The 17,158-nt window shown below is 39.4% G+C and overlaps 1 non-coding gene across 1 annotated transcript; it reads right to left on the reverse strand.

Moving 5' to 3' along the window:
• Nucleotides 1-16,286: 16,286 nt before the first annotated feature.
• Nucleotides 16,287-16,358, reverse strand: TRNAT-UGU (transfer RNA threonine (anticodon UGU)). Its single transcript has one exon. It is a non-coding gene; the product is annotated as a tRNA-Thr (tRNA).
• Between the last annotated feature and the right edge of the window lie 800 nt (nucleotides 16,359-17,158).

Consider the following 17,158-nt stretch of genomic DNA (forward strand, 5'->3'; position numbering starts at 1 on the left):
ATGCCATTTATGAATAATTTATATTAAAGATGACATATTGACTATATAAGAAAGAACTAAACTTAGCAAATATCAAAGCCAAATATAGATATTTATGCCACTTGTTTTGGAGAATAATTACTCACATTCCTGTTATAGGGGAACCATATCGTGCTATGGTTATCATTGCAGAGAAACTAATCGGTTATGTTATAGTTAAATTTGTATAACAAAAAAACATGATCATGAAACTAATTTATGTAGAAGTGCCTTGCCCATTTATTGAAATAAGACTAGTTTCTCAAAGGGAAAAACTGCTAGAAAAGTAACATTTTCATTTTAATGCCACACTGTGGTGATTAAACATCTGTTTATTTTGATGGTTTGCTAATTAATTTCCCTTCCTCTGTTCTCTTCTATCTAACCTATTTGCAGACCATCTCTAAGTTAATACTTTTATGACATGTCTTTCTCAAGACTATTCCACTGCTCAGAAACTATTATTACTTTCCTTTGTCTATAGGGCAAAGTTTAAATGTCTGAGATTGTCATCAAGGCTTTCCAAACTCCTTAGGAGTGAATGAAATCACCCAGGGAGGACTGTAGAGGACCAAAGTCAGAGTCTTGAAAAACAACATGTAAAGAAAGGGCAAAGTAGGAGAGGCCAACCAAAGGAGTTTGGAAAGAGATCTGAGAGTCAGAGAACCAGAAAAATGCATTGTTAACCAAAGATAGTTTCAAGATGTAAGCAGTGACAAAAATGGCAAAGATGATGCTATGTACTGAAGAAAGATCAGATAACACAAGGAATAAGGAGAGACCTCTGGGCCTAGAAGTTAGATATTCTCAGAGGTTACCAGGAATTGGGGCAAAATTGGCAAGAGTTAGTAGTAGGGATTCTTTTTTTTTTTTAATTTTTTATAGTGACTTCTTTATTTTTCTAATCTCTTTTTTAAAGATAAATAAATCACACAAAATGTTACATTAAAAAATATAAGAGGGGGCGGGGGCGGTGGGGTTGAATGGGACCTCATATATTTTTTTAATGTAATTAAAAAATAATAATAATAAATAAATATTAAAAAATATATATATATATATATAAGAGATACCCATATACCCTAATCCCCACAATCCCTACTCCTTCCACATTAACAACTTCTTTCATTAGTGTGGTACATTCATTGCATTTGATGAGTACATTTTAGAGCGTTGCTACACAGCATGGATTATAGTTTATGTTGTAGTCTACACTTTCTCCCAGTACATTCAGTGAGTTATGGCAAGATATATGTCACACATCTGTCCCTCCAATTTCTTTTGGGACAACTCCAAGTCCCAAAAATGACCCGATATCACACCTCTTTTTCCCTCTTCCTGCCTTCCACAGGTCCTGCAGCCACTGTCTCCACATCAGTGATATACTTTCTTCCATTGCTGGAGTCACAATAATTCTATAGTAGAAAACCAGTCAGTCCACTCTAACCCATATTTTATTCCTTCATCCTGAGGACCCTGGGATGGCGATGCCCACTCCACCTCTAAATCAAGACAGAGCTTAGATCCCACATGGCTGTTTGAATCGAATTCTTCTGCTTGCAGTTGTAAACTCAGTTCCCTGGTGTGGTGGTTGACCAGCATCACCTCCCTATTAGCTGATCTGGACAAGTCCAGTGAATCGGAGAGTAGGTGTTGCAACTCTGCTGAGGCTCAGGGCCCAGCTGGCACATAGTCCAGAGATTTAACTCTCGTAAGCATATACCAACCCCAGCGCCAGCCACAGGTTCAATAAAAGTGACAGAAGAAGCTTGTGTCAAGAGGTCACATCTGAGTCCAACTCCATCCACACTCAGGAGCACAGATTCCATGGTAGGGCCCACTGGCAAGGCACCAACTCCAGAGCCTTCTGTCATAACCATAGGACCTGGGTGTCTCAGTAGCCCTCAGGAGCACCCCTACCTGGGGTTGTATCTCGTTTGGCTGTCTCTGAGATCCTACTGAGATGTGTGTAGGCGTGACCCCTCTGATCACCTCCTGACTCATTTTGAAATCTCTTAGCCATATATTCGGCCTTTTATTCAAGGTCTTTTTCTAGTTGCGTTACCAGCTGGTGCTCGGTGGTAATCCCTCAGTGTCAGGAAGGCTCATCCCCAGGAGTCATGTCATGTCCCATGCTGGGGGGAAGGTAATGCATTTACATGCTGAGTTTGACTTAGAGAGTGTCCACATTTAAGCAACATGGAGGCTCTCAGGAGGTAACTCTTAGACACCCTGCAGCTCTAGGCCTAGTTGAAATTTCAAGCACACAGGCCCATAAGCATAGTCATCGGTATCAAGGGCCCATCATTGGACCATCCTTCTTCTCTGGTCTTTGCCCTTGTACTTGGGGGATTGTTGCTGCTCCATTGGGGGGTGTGACAGAATTTCCCAGAATGGGAATTCAGCACTCCCTCAGTTGTCATGTGATATTCTATCCTCTATGTCAATATCCAATGAACATCCGAACATATCTATATACTCTAAATGCATGCCCTGGAGAATCCCACCCATGCATCCCCCATCAATGACACCCCACATCACTGCTCCTCCCCTGCCCTAGTTGAACTCCTCTGTGATCCAAAACTGTAGGGATCCTTAATGATCTTAGGGCAAAGTATTTTAAAGTGTGCCAATGGATCACCTGCACCAGAATCACCTGGGGTACCTCTTAAAAAAATGTGTTTTTCTGGAACCCATCCCAAACTTACTGAATCAAATCTCAGGAGTTAGAATCTGAGTCAACAATCTCCCCCAGGTGATTCTTGTGTATGCTGGAATCCCAGTGCCACGCTTACTGAGAATGAAGGCCAGATTTCTAAGACTGGTATCAAAGTTTTATAAGCTGGCTCTAGCTCAACTTTCTAATCTTTTCTCCCATTACCCCCTATAGAAATTCTCTAGGTTAGCTCTGTATGTTTCTTCAATCATGCCCTCACCTAAATTGACCCTCTAAATCCATCATTGTGGATCTAAATCCATCAAAATCAAGCTCAGTCATTCTCTTCTGTCCCCACAGTAATTTCTTCCGCCTCTACTTTCCTCCACATCATGGTTGTGCTACTCTTGATACTTGTGATATGTTTTATGAGATTGAGTACTGTGGCTGTATTATTTTTTTAATACTTATACATCTTGACTGCAAGAACACAAATAATATTGGTCTGAGATGGTATAAGAGTGGGCAGAAAAGTATAGTACAGATTTTTATATCTCCCACAGTACTTCTATAGTGCAGTGTATGTTGCATGTGCTCAATAATTCTCAGTAAATATTATCTAAATTAATATAAAGATATGTCCATGGCCAGAATACTCTTTGACTTTGGTTCAATTATGCCAGTGTTTCACATATAGACTTCAGAACTGTTAAGGAATAAAGAAAGTTTGGAATGTGCAGGCAGCAAATTTGATACAGCTACAGTTGGCTCTTTTTTTTTTTTAAGATTTATTTATTTATTTCTCTCCCCTCCTCCCCCCCATTGTCTGCTCTCTTGTGTCCATTCGCTGCAGTGTTCTTCTGTGTCTGCTTGCATTCTCAGCGGCACCAGGAATCTGTGTCTCTTGTTGCATCATCTTGCTGTGTCAGCTCTCCATGTGTGCGGCGCACTCTTAGACAGGCTGCACTTTTTTTGCGCGGGGCAGCTGTCCTTGCAGGGCGCACTCCTTACGCGTGGAACTCCCCTACAAGGGAGGGGTGGGGGGCACTCCTTGCATGTGAGCACTGTGTGTGGGCCAGCTCACCACACGGGCCAGGAGGCCCTGGGTTTGAATCCTGAACCTCCTTATGGTAGGCAGACACTCTTATCAGTTAAGCCACATTCATTTCCCTATACTTGGCTTTTATTCAGTATATAATACCAGAACACTTGGAAACAAACTAAAAGGAAGGATTTTTTAATTTCTAAACAAATTAGGCATTGCTATTCCTATTTTTACTACTTTATTGTATCAGAATGGTCACTTTATATTTTCCTAAGGGTGAGTCCATAGTTTCTTTTTAATATCGTATACCTGGATTTATATCATAGGAGTGAACCTAAAAAAGGTATACAAAAAAAACACCACCACCAACCATTCTTAAAATACAGAAAGGAAAAGTTACTTCATTTAAGAAAACCTACATTTGAATCCTGCATAAAACAATTTGTGAAGCAAATAAAACACCCTGATTTATTTTATAAATATGAATTGTAGAACATGCTTTATTAAGACCCTTCTATATTTAACTGCAAAATAAAACAGTTATGTGAGATGCATTACATAACCAACTGCTTCATAAATATGATCCTACTTCTTTTTACTGGACTTTTCCATAGGAAAGACACTTAATAAAATTTGACCTATTAATCAGCCTTTTTTCTGAATGTGAAAAAAAGAATTTTTAGAGAAAGTATCTCATCCTGTGTAACAGTATCTGAAAACCGTTAGCTAATAATTTTAAAAGCAGGTGAGGGTGAAAAAGTAATTGAGGACTTCTTTTTAAAGGGGAGGTATTGAGGTTTTTAAAATTATCGTTTGGCCATACTAGCAAAAAAAACCTTGGCTCCAACTGAGGTATTGTTTACATAACATAGGTAAACTAAGGTACACTTTCTATTCCTGGTATTCTTTTGTTTTACTTTGCAGCCCTATGGTAAGTGTCTTTATAAACAGATATGATCTTTGAAGTTTCATTTGCTCAGTGCCTGGTTTTTGTTTGCCAAAGGGCTGTCGATGCAAAGTACCAGAAATGGGTTGGCTTTTATAAAGGGGATTTATTTGGAGTAAAAGCTTACAGTTCCAAGGCTGTGAGAAGTCCAAATTAGGGCACCATAAGGAGGGATCCTTTCTCACCAAAGTCAGATACCATATGGCAAAGCAAAATAATCATTGATCTCTGCTAAGGTCTCTGACTTTATACAGCTATAGGGAAACCTGGCTTAGGGCTTGTTTCTTACTCAGCCTCCTCTTTCTCTCTCTGGGTCTCAGCTCTTTGAGCCTCTTAGGGGGTTCTCTCTTTTCAGCTCAGCTGTGGGCAAAACCTTTCTCGCATGGAAGGATCAAATATGGCAACTTCCTTTTTCCTGTGTCTGTCTTTCTCTGTGACTCTGGATTTATATCAGACCCAGCAAGGGGGCAGAGACTCAGACACACCTCCCTGATATAGTACAATCAAAGCCCAAAAATGATCTTATCAAGTAATCTAATCAAAGGACTCTGTAGCAATTTGATATGGTTTATGAATTCCAAAATTAGATACTGAATTATGTTTGTAAACTGGTCTGTACCTGGGTGTGATTAAATTATGATTAGGGCTTTGACTGAGCCATGTCAATAGTCCGCTTGTTAGGGACTCACCGATAAAACTGCACGGCAGAGCAGAGGAGTTAGGTGAAATTTTGATGTTGGAGTTTTGATACTGGAGTCTTGAGCTGGAACCCTGGGAAGTAAGCACATAGAGGATCTTGGTTGTGAGGAAAGAGAGAAGACCCCAGGAAGAGAAACAAGGCATTTACCTAATAGTCTACAGCTGGCCTTGTGGAGAAAACAAAGGAGCTGAGCCCAGACAGAAATGAACTCCAGGAAGAGAGGAACCCAGGAAGCCTGAACCCTGGCAACTTTTAAAAAATGATCATAAGTAGGCTCAAAGAGCTGAAAGAAATCATGGAAAAAGAACTAAAGGAAATCCAGAACAACACAGATGAGCACAAAGAGACTACCAATAGAGAAATGGAAACTAGGAAAAGGAGCCAAACAGAGCTGAAGACCACAGTAATAGAAATTTAAAATTCCCTTAGAATTCAACAGCAGATTGGAGCTGGCAGAAAAAAGAATCAGAGAACTTAATAATAAGATGATTAAAGTCATTCGTTTGGAAATGCAGGAAAAAGAATGAAGAAAAGTGAACAGCCTGAGGAACCTGTGGGATACCATCAAATGTACCAATATGCATTGTGGGAGTCCCAGAAGAAGAAAAAAGAGAGAAAGGGACAGGGAGAATATTCAAAGAAATAATGGCTGTAAACTTCCCAAATCTAACAAAAGACATGAATATACCATCTGTATTAGCCAAAAAGGTGCTGATGCAAAATACCAGAAATCTGTTGGCTTTTATAAAGGATATTCATTTGAGGTAGAAGCTTACAGTCATCAGACCATAAAGCGTAAGTTACTGCCCTCACCAAAGTCTATTGCAAAGTGTTGGAGCAAGATGGCTGCCAACATCTGCAAGAGTTCAGGCTTCCTCTTCCTTTTAAGGCCCATAGTACCAGCTTTTTCCTATATCATCTATAGGCTGGGATAAGTCTTGTCTCTCTCTCCTTGGGCTCCTTTCTCTCCAGCCTCAGCTGCTCTGCTCTCTCCACAAGGCCAGCTGTAAACTTTTAGGCAAACAGCTCGTCTCTCTTGGTCCTCTGACACGTCTAATGGAGCCTTTTCTCTTTCCTCACGTATCTGCTTCTCTGTGAGCTTACTTCCTGGGATACAGGTTGAAAACTCTTAACTTTCTCCTCTGACACGATTTCTCTGAGTCTCACTAAGGGGGCATAGGAAATGTATATGACAGTATTAAGTGTTCAAGGAGAATGATGTATGCAACTTACACTTAAGTGTTTAGAAAATAGAAATATAGGTAAGTAGGTAGAATGATATGGCAAATGTGGCAAAATGTTTAAATTATTAGATCTGGTTATTTGGAGGGATAGCGTTATGTTGGAGTTCTCTCTATGGGGGCAGGGGTGTAGTATTTTTATAACAGTCCTTTAAGTTTGAAAGTGTTTCCAAATAAAAAGTTACGAAAAGAGTGAGGGAATTGTATTTTATAAATTCTAAGATCTCTTTCGGCTTTACAACTTTGCAGAAGTATGAAAACAATTTTGTAAATTAGGAGGAGTTGGTTAAACTCCAGTCAGATGAACAGAAAAATGTTTAGGTTTGCATTCATTTGAGTTACAGTTCTTTTAATTCAACTAGAGGGTGAGTTATTCATCAAAATAACTAAATTCTACTTGCATCTTTTGAGTTTTCATTTGCTTTTAAAAAGCTGAAGCATAGAAGGAGCTTCAGGCTTTTCACATAGCCCTTTTCTATTTCATAGCTCTGTGTTTCCTTGGTGATTCCAGTGCTCATAGTCTGCCAGGTCCACTTTGAGCTGTTGCCACTTTGCATTCTTTTTCCATTGCTGATAATATCCTTTTTTTCTTCCTATAAAGAAAGTGACTTGTTTTCTCAGAGTTCTGAGTTGGCAGAAGTCACTGCAAGTTTTAAAATTGTGCTCACTAGTGAAAGAGAAAAGTGTCTGCCTGTCTTTAAGCAATAATTAAATTATGTGACCCCAATCACCTTGGTGTTAGATGACTTTTTTCCATTATAATTTGGGCTCAATTTTCATCTCAGGCCAATTTCAGAATATTGTTTAAACTGTTACTCAGTATTCCTGCTATCATCTCATTAATAATAATGAGTGTCCATATCTTCCAGCAAGGTTTAATTCCCGCCCCCCCCCTTTGCTTTTGTGTATTGTAAATTCCTATTTGCTAAATTTTTCCAAAAACGTTATTAGAAGTTTCTAATTTACTAAGATCATAGGATTAGAAAAATGGTTATCCAGTATATAACCAACATACTTATTTATCTTAAAATATTCCCATATTTTCTTCTCTTTTTTTCACTGAAATTTTCATTTAGAAACAGGAAAGAGAGATATTATGGAAACATTTGAATACTGGGCCACTGCTATTCTCAGTTTAAAATTTGAGATTATTACATGAGTTGTCAACCAGATATTATCTACTATGTGCAAAGCACTGGTAGGCATTATAAGCAAATAAAGTTATTGCACAGTGCCTGCCATTAAGGAGCTTACACCAGTGATGCATCTTGAATTGCAGAATAATCAGTAGAAAAATTATTTAGGGTAGACTTCTGGGAAATTGTGGTTTAGAAAAACATGGGACTCTCTCCTCTCCCAGAAAAATAGCTAGAGAACAGGCAGAAACTGCCTAGAAAAAAAAAAAGGTATAGGGCTTAGGACACCACCTAGTAGAGAGAGGGGCACAGGAAAAGAACTTTGACGTTAAGAACATGTGTAGAAGCTGCAGTCACTTGTACCCCTCCCCATCTCTATGAGCAAAGAGATATGAATTCTCTGGCTTTGGGCCAGCAGCCATAGACAGAAGGGGGCCTCAGGAAAGGGGAGAGAAAGTGATGCAACCTAAGGCTGATTCAGCTTTTGGCCCACAAATTTGGACTACTGTGTCCCACCAACACTTCCAGTCCTGGTGGGCCGCACCATTATTTGCCCTGCGAGCTGGCACAGGACTAAAGAGATCCAACCCTCTCAATCACCCTCCCTACTGACCAGGACTGGATGTTGAGGATGCAGAGAGAAGTGGAATTATATCCTACCCAGGAAAAGAAATGGGGCTGCCAGGAAAGGATGGAGAACTGTCTCGGAGAAAGTTTGATTTGGGAGGCTCTTACCTTCCTGGTAGGAACCTCCCTCACATTGATCAGGTCCCTGTTGCAGCTAACACTTTTGACCAGGCTTTGAACTGAGAGGCCTAACGAAGAGCACCATCTGCTGGTCTACCAAGTGAAAAAATTTAAAATAAATAAACCAGACAGACTTACAGAGTAAGGAGGTCCAAGAGTCACCTCGTGCTACAGGGTATTTAGTAATCACCCAGAGCTATCTAAAGCACCTGTTTGGGGGCTCCAGGTGACTAGAAGAACATCTTGCAACATCCTTGAAGTAGTGGAAGGTGGATACTGCCCCTCTGCAGTGAAGACTCATAAGTAGAGCACTCCACATCGCAGAGCCTGGTGCCCATCCTCCGCTGTGGCACAATTGCCTCAGGAGCTTTTCTGTGGCTATAATTGGGAGCTCCAATTCCCAAAAGCAGGGGAGGAAGAGACAGTTGGGCACCAGCTTCGGCTACTGATTAGTAAATTTGGCTGGCTAAAGTATAATCTTAAGAACAGCTAAAGTTTGAGCCTGTCCAAGTCAGAAAGAGGCTGGTAGCTGCCCGTGGCATGAGGGGAAGCAGGGCTGACTGAAAATCAAAGTCCTGGTAGGAACTGGCTTCCTTCCATCCAGATCGGATTGCAGCCCTAGTCTAAACCCCATACCCATGTCAGGCAGTAAAGCTGGGAGACCTGCACCAGCCTCTAACAGCAGGTATATTTGGCTAGCACAGACTGAATAGTCAGATACCTGGCACTCCATCCCCATACCCCAATAAGACAGGAGAGGAGCTGTATTTCCTCTCAGCCCACAAACTGGTTTGCTGAGTAACTTCATTTCCAGCCCCACCACTCCAACTCCACAGGTGCAGCAAGATGACACAACAGAAAGAGACATGGAGGAGAAACAATAAGAGATGATGCAGACCAGAGAGCTGAGGTAGGGCAAGAGATTGAGCACCTCTCCCACTCTGGAAGGTCCCAGGATTGTTTCCTGGTGCTGCCTAAAGAGAAGACAAGCAGACACAGAAGACTGCACAGCAAATGGACACAGAGAGCAGACAATGCAGGGGGAGTGAGAAATAAATAAATCCTTTAAAAAAAAGAAAAAGAAGGCAGTGGTATGATACATTTAAGATAATGTAAGAGAAAAACTGCCAGCCAAAATCTTATATCTGGCAAGATTGTCCTTCAAAAATGAGGGTGAGTTTAGAATATTCATAGATAAGCAAAAACTAAGAGATTTTTAACAAAGAGACTGGCTTTGCAGGAAATACTAAAGGGTGTGCTACAGTCTGAAAAAAGGAGAAAGAGGCTTGGAAGAGAGTCTAGAAATGAAGATTATATCAGTAAAAGTAACTAAAAGTGTCAAAAGAGTGGTGAAAATAAAATATGACAAGTAAAACCCAAGGGTCAAAATGGGTGAAAGAAGAACTTCCTTTACAGCAATAGCATTGAATGTTAATGGATTAAACTCCCCAATCAAAAGACACCAACTGGCAGAATGGATAAGAAAATATAAGCCATCTATATGCTATCTACAAGAGACTCACCTTAGACCCAAGGATACCAATAGATTGAGAGTGAAACACTGGAAAAAGATATTCCATGTATGGAGTAATAATAATTTTTAAAGCCAGTGTATCTATAGTTATAGCAGATAAAATAGACTTTAAAAGACCATAATAATGTGTAATCTGAGGAAGAAGTCAGGGAAAAAATTCCATTTACAAAAGTGACTAAAAGAACCAACTATATGGGAATAAACCAAGGATATAAAGCACTTATAGTCAGAAAATTACAATGCATTGTTAAAAGAAATATTTAGAAGACCTAAATTATTGGCAGAATATTCCATGCTCATGGGTTGGAAGATTAAATATCATTAAATGCCAGTTCTACCAAAACTGATATACAGATTGAATGCAATCTCTATAAAACTTCCACCAGCATTTTTTTAAAAAAAGGAAAATAAAATTATCAAATTTATTTGGAAGGGTAAGGGGTCCCAAATAGCCATAAACATCTTAAAAAGGAAAAGTCAGACAACTCTCACTTCTGGACTTTAAATCATATTCCTAGCTACAGCGGTAAAAACAGCACGGTACTGGAATAAAGATAGACACATAGATCAATGGAACCAAATTGATGGTTCAGAAACAGACCCTCACATCTATGGTCAAGCGATTTTTAACTAGCCTGTAAAACCCACCCAGCTCAGGCAGAACAGTCTATCAACAAATGGTGCTAGGAGAACTGGATATCCATAACCAAAAAAAAAAAAAGAAAGAGTACCCCTGTTTCACACCTTCTACTAAAATTAACTCAAAATGGGTCAAAGATCTAAATATAAAATCAAGACCCATAAAACTCCTAGAAGAAAACAGGAAAAACATCTTCAGAACCTGGTAGAAGGTCATGGATTCTTAAAGGAGATAAGAGGAGGGCTGAGAAGGACTACTGATGCTTAATGATGTATGTAGAAGTTTTAATTAACTTTACTGTAAAAGTGTGGAAATGTAGAGATTTTATGGTAACACATCATAGTGAGTAGCAGCTGGTTTATAAATGGGAATGTGGTTGGAAAAGGTAGTCTAAGGATGTAAAGGTCAATTGAAGGAAAGCTAGAGAATAATCTAGGAGCTAAATAACACAGTGAACTGTGAGGTGGATGAAAATTGTTGTTGATGGTACAGATGCAAGAGTGTCCTTCTGTGAGCTAGATTGGATGTACATCACTATTGCAGTATGGTGGGAATGTGGAGAAACATGGGAAAAATACAACTGGTGTGACCTATGGACTGTGGTTAACAACAATATTGTAATATTCATGCTTCTATGCCAAATATTTACTTTGTTGATAATGAGGGAGTATGCAAAATAGTGTGCCAAATGTAGGCTACGAACCTGGTTGGTGGTAATAGTCTGATATTATCTCATAATCTATAACAAATGTTCCACCACGATATGGTGTGTTGATGAAGGGGTGTTGTATGGGAATTCTACACATATGCATGATTGTAAATTCACAACTTCTGTAATAAAAATATTTTAAAAATAATAATTGGGTAGGTTGGGGGGAAAATACACCTAATGCAATATATGGACTATAGTTAGTAGCAAGATTTTGATGATATTCTTTAATAATTTGTTAATAAATGTCTCATAATAATGCATGGTATTGGTGGTGGGTTGATGTACAGAACCTCTGTGTGATGTTATGCATGTTTGTTTTGTAAGTTCACAACTTTTACTATGCACTTATTGTTTATGTATGTTCATGTATGAATGATATACTTCAATAAAAATTTTTTAAAAAGTAAACAAAGAATAAATAAGTAAGAGAGGGTTTTTTCGGCCTTTACAGCCTCCCTCCCTAAGGCCCTAGGAAGCAGGTCTGCAACCCATTACTGGATCCAGGGCCCAGATTTGAGCAACTAACGGGGACGATCCAAAAGACCAGAACAGGTTGAACCAAGAATCAAAGAACAGCAATAACACAATCTCCTGCCACTAAATTCCTACAAAAGAGAGCAAAATTGAGCATCAGAGCAAACACCATCAGAATCAGATGGGTAGACATCAGCAAAATTACAAGCCATACCAAGAAAATGGAAGAAATGGCCCAGGAAAAGGAATATATCAAAGCCCCAGATGAGACAGGATTTGAGACAACTCATTAATGGTATTCATACAAATTTTCAAAATCAAATTAATGAGTTGAAGGACAATATGACTAAAAAGATAAAGGACACCGAGAAGTCACTGAGTGAGAACAAAGAAGAATTGATTTTAAATTCTGAATAGAAAAATAACAGAGCTCCTAGGAATGAAAGACATGATACGGTGAGATGAAACAGAAGAGACAACAGCAGACCTGATATGATAAAAAAAAAGAATAAGTGATGGATGGTAGAGAGTCTTGTTTCAAAAGGATGTGAACAGAGTGGGAGGAGAGGAGAACCATAGTCTGAAAATTCTAGCACAGAGCCAGGGGAATGTTAGCTCCATTTCCTGGTCTTGAAAGGGATCTGTGTTATCAGGAGAAAGTTACCCTTCCTTTAGGGCAAAAAGATAAATGGATTGTTAGGGAAAGGCCAATGCTATAGGAAAGTTCATTAGCAATAGAATGGTATTTTAGAAAGTAATATGGGGTTAGTAGGATAATCAGCAAGCTGAATTGGATGGGAACCAGTGAGGGAAAAAGCAATGAGGAAGACTTACATCATGAATGACAACTATGTCATAGCACTGAGAGAGACAGCATTGAGAAGAATACAAGAGTGGCAGGGAGGCAAGAGATGAAAGGAATGTACATGGAATTATAATGATAATTTTTGCCTGAATACTGTTTTGTGAGAGATGAAGCAAAAGAAAACTGGGTGGCATAAGGGATGTTAATGGAACCCAAAACACAAATTTTGGCTTCATATTGTTTAGGAGAGATGAAGCAAAATGGAGATCTGTGTTTTAGTTTGCCAAAGGCTACTGATGCAAAGTACCAGAAATGGGTTGACTATTATGAAGGGATTTATTTGGGGTAAAAGTTTATAGTTTTAGGGCCATGAAATACCCAAATTAAGGCACCATTAGAGGTGCTTTCTCACTAAAGTCAGCTACTGTTGATACTGTTGTCCGAACACATGGCAAATCAAGATGGCCCCTGATCTCTGCAGAGGCCTCTACCTTCCCATCCAGAATCTACTATCTCTCAGAGCTCAGCTGTGGGCAACCAGGCATACAGAATGTCTCTTTCTGGGCTTCCTCTCTCAGTCCTGGCTGCTCTGCTTTCTTCCCAAGTTCAGCTTCAAGCTATCAGGCATATGACTCATCTCTCCCTGGACCTCAGCTCTTTGAACTTCTCAGGGGCTTCCCTCCTTACAGTTCAGCTGTGGGCAGAACTAGAGCCCTTTCTCTCACATCGCAGGATCAAATATGGTGACTTCCCTTGCCTGTGTGTCTCTCTTTCTGTGTTTCTGTTTATATCAGACCAAGCAAAGGGTGGATACTCAACCTGAGTTACGCCTCACTGAGGTAGTCCAATCAAAAGCCTTAAAGTGATCTTATCAAGTAATCTAATCAAAGACTTCTCAACTGAATTTAATGCAATCAAAGGGTGCCATATACACAGGAATAGATTAGCTTAAAAACAATCTTTTTCTTTTTGGGAGTCATAAAATAACTTCAAACTGTCACACTCTGGAAGTGATATGTAATATCAGTATAGTCTTTCTTTCAGAGTTAGCTAATTCTAAAGTTAGAGGGAGTGGTCCCACAAGACCACCCTCACTTCTTATACCAATTGCAAGTTTAAGGGGTTCCCAAAATCACCCTCAGGTTTGATAATTCACTACAGGTACTCCCAGAACTCATTGAAAGTTGTTACATTCACAATTATGTTTTTTTTACAGCGAAAGTATACAGTTTAAAATCAGCCAAAGGAAGAGACACATAGGGCAGGGTCTAGGACAGTACCAAACGTGGAGCTTCCAGTTGTCCACTCCCCTATGTTACTCTCACAGTATCAATGTGTGACAATATACATAGAGTATCACCAACCAGGGAAGCTCATGCGAGTTTCAGTGTATAGAGTTTTTATTGGCACTCCATCACATAGGCGTGATTGATTGTCCATGTGGCTGATGCCAATCTCCAGAACTTGACTGATACCACATGATCCCAACCACACCCTAAATCATATTTATCTGTCACATCTACCTGACTTGGCCCAAGGCTCTCTGGCAAAGACACTCCTATTAGGCATGACAGTCTAAGGATCTAGAGACTTCTTCTCAAAAGACAAGAGCAAAGGCCAGGTTAAATTATTTGCTATACACTTTCCTTTAATGTTTTTGATTTCAGGTTTAAACATTTTGGCTAGGAGAAAACATCTTGGCATCTTCTCGAACCCCAACTTACTGCAGTTACTCCTCTTTTAGGACTGGAAGCACATTGAGTACCTGATCTAGAATGACCATACATTCAGTTCTCATTCATCCCCATTGTCCCAGCATATCTCCTTGTTTATTATTGATAAATACTTCATATACTGTAAAATTTACCATTTTAAAGGGTACAGTAGTTTTCAGTATATTCACAGGGTTATGCAATATTGCTGTATTGTATATTTCAATTATGTTGTACCAGATTGTACATCACCACTATCTAATTCCATAACATTTTTATCATTCCAAAAAGAAACCCCATATCCATTAACAGTTTATTCCCTATTTTCCCCCTACCCGTAACCCTTAGCATCCACTACTCTACTTTCTGTCTCTATGGATTTATTTATAGTGGACATTTAATATAAATGGAATCATAAAATATGTGGAGTTTTGTGTCTAACTTCTTTCACTTCGCATACTGTCATAAAGGTTCATTCATGCTATAGCATGTATCAGTATTTCTTTCCTTTTTTTGATGAACAGTATTCCATTGTATGGATATACCAGATTTTCTTATCCATTTACCAGTTGAAAGACATTTGGTTTTTTCCCCACTTTTTCACAGTTATGACTTATGCTGCTATGAACATTCATATGCAAATGTTTGTGCAGATATATGTTTTCATTTATCTTGGGTATATGCCTAGGAGTGGAAATGCTGGGTCATTTTATTAAAAATTTTATTAGACATTTTTTTAAAAAATTGCTCTCCTGTTTTCTTTTTGTAAAAACAGTATTGCAAAACTATTGAAAAAAAATCTTGTAATCTCATTGTTAAAACACCAATTATTTCATTTTATTTATTCCCATAGTCTTTATTCATAGCCACATACATATTTTAACATAGTTCAGTTGGCATAAAGAAATTTTATATTTTACTTTTTAAAAACTTAACATTTTTATCTTGATTTTGGTCTTAGAGTATAAGGGAAAGGAAGCAAACGAAGGATTAAATTTGTAAGCCAGTAAAATATTATTAAGATGAGCTACTATGGTCTGTAAATGGATTTGTGCTCTGGGCTGTAGGGTGGCAAATTGAGTCCCAGAGTGTATAATTCTATTCCATATTATTAACATTTTTCTTATTCTTCCTGATTTATGACTCAGGCTCCACTGATTACCTTAATCATACTATATGGCTAATTTAATTTCTAGCTGTTGTTCATACTGGTTAGTAAAATATTTGCATCTAGATAAGTTTAGCTTTTCTTTTTTTTAATTAATTGATCTTTTTTTCCCATCCCCTCTCCCTCCCCTGCCCTGCTGTTCTTGCTGTCAGTGTCCATTTGCTGTGTGATCTTTCTGTATCTATTTCTCTCTTTTTTGTCTTCTCTTCTCATCTTTCTCCTCTACAATTCACCTGGATTCAATCCTGGGGACCTCTGATATGGAGAGGTTCCCTGTCGATTGCACTATCTCAGTCCCTGGTCTATCTTGTTGCGTCATCATCTTGCTGTGTGACTCACTTGCACAGGCACTGGCTCACCACGTAGGCACTCGGCTTGCTGTGTGGGCACTCGGCTCACCACCCAGGCACTGGCTTCCCACTCAGGCACTCACATGGGCACCCAGCTCACCACGTGGGCACTTGGCTCACTAGGCGGGCACCCACATGGGCATTCCTTTAGCCATGAGGGCACTCGGTTCACCGCGTGGGCCCTCAGCTCACTACGCGGGCACTTGGCTTGCCAAGTGGGCACTGGCCCACCACACAGGCATGTTTTCTCTTCTTCTTTTTCACAAGGAGGCCCCATGGATTAACCCGGGTCCTCTCATATGGTAGGCGGAGGCCTTATCACTTGAGCCACATCCACTTCTCTAGCTTGTCTTAAGCTTGTAACTAAACAAGAAGTTTGACATGTAAACTAATTTTTTTTTTAGGAGGTACCAAGAATTGAACCAGGGACCTCCTACACACAAAGCAGGCACTCAACCACTGAGCTACACCTCCTCTGCACTAATTTTTTATTAGAATTTCCTTCAAGAATAAGGTGCCCCAAAGAAGTTAAAAATAGATCTATATTCATAAATACAATTGATGAGAATTTGCCTAGGTATTTTATATTATATATAGTTTTCCTCAAATATGATAATTCAGCAAGAATATTATTTATTGACTATGTAGAATTTACCCTTTTAATGGATAAGTTCAATTTCTTGAGCTAACTATATAATCTTTTTTTTTTAAAGATTTATGTTTTTTTAAATTTCTCTCCCTTCCCGCCCCTCCCCCCCCAGTTGTCTGCTCTCTGTGTCCATTCGCTGTGTGTGCTTCTGTGTCTGCTTCTATTCTTGTCAGAGGCCCAGAAAATTGTGTCTCTTTTTGTTGTGTCATCTTGCTGCATCAGCTCTCCGTGTGTGTGGCGCCTCTCCTAGGCAAGCTGGACCTTCTTTCACCCTGGGTGGCTCTCCTTACAGGGCACACTCCTTGCGCATGGGACTCCCCTATGCGGGGGACACCCCTGTGTGGCACGGGACTCCTTGCACGCATCAGCACTGCTTGTGGGCCAGCTCCACATGGGTCAAAGAGGTCCTGGGTTTGAACCACAGACCTTCCATGTGATAGGCGGACGCTCTATCCCTTGAGCCAAGTCCACTTCCCTAACCATATAATCTTAAACAATGAATTTTATAACAAATAATTTGGGTCTTAATATTATCTTGTGTGATTATTCCAACATATTTGATTCTTAAATGGATGTGCATCCATCATCAGGTTTTTTTTTATTAGAGAAGATGTAGGTTTATCAT

The sequence above is a fragment of the Dasypus novemcinctus genome, chromosome 3 (genome assembly GCF_030445035.2).
Source record: "Dasypus novemcinctus isolate mDasNov1 chromosome 3, mDasNov1.1.hap2, whole genome shotgun sequence".
Classification (NCBI taxonomy): Eukaryota; Metazoa; Chordata; class Mammalia; order Cingulata; family Dasypodidae; genus Dasypus; species Dasypus novemcinctus.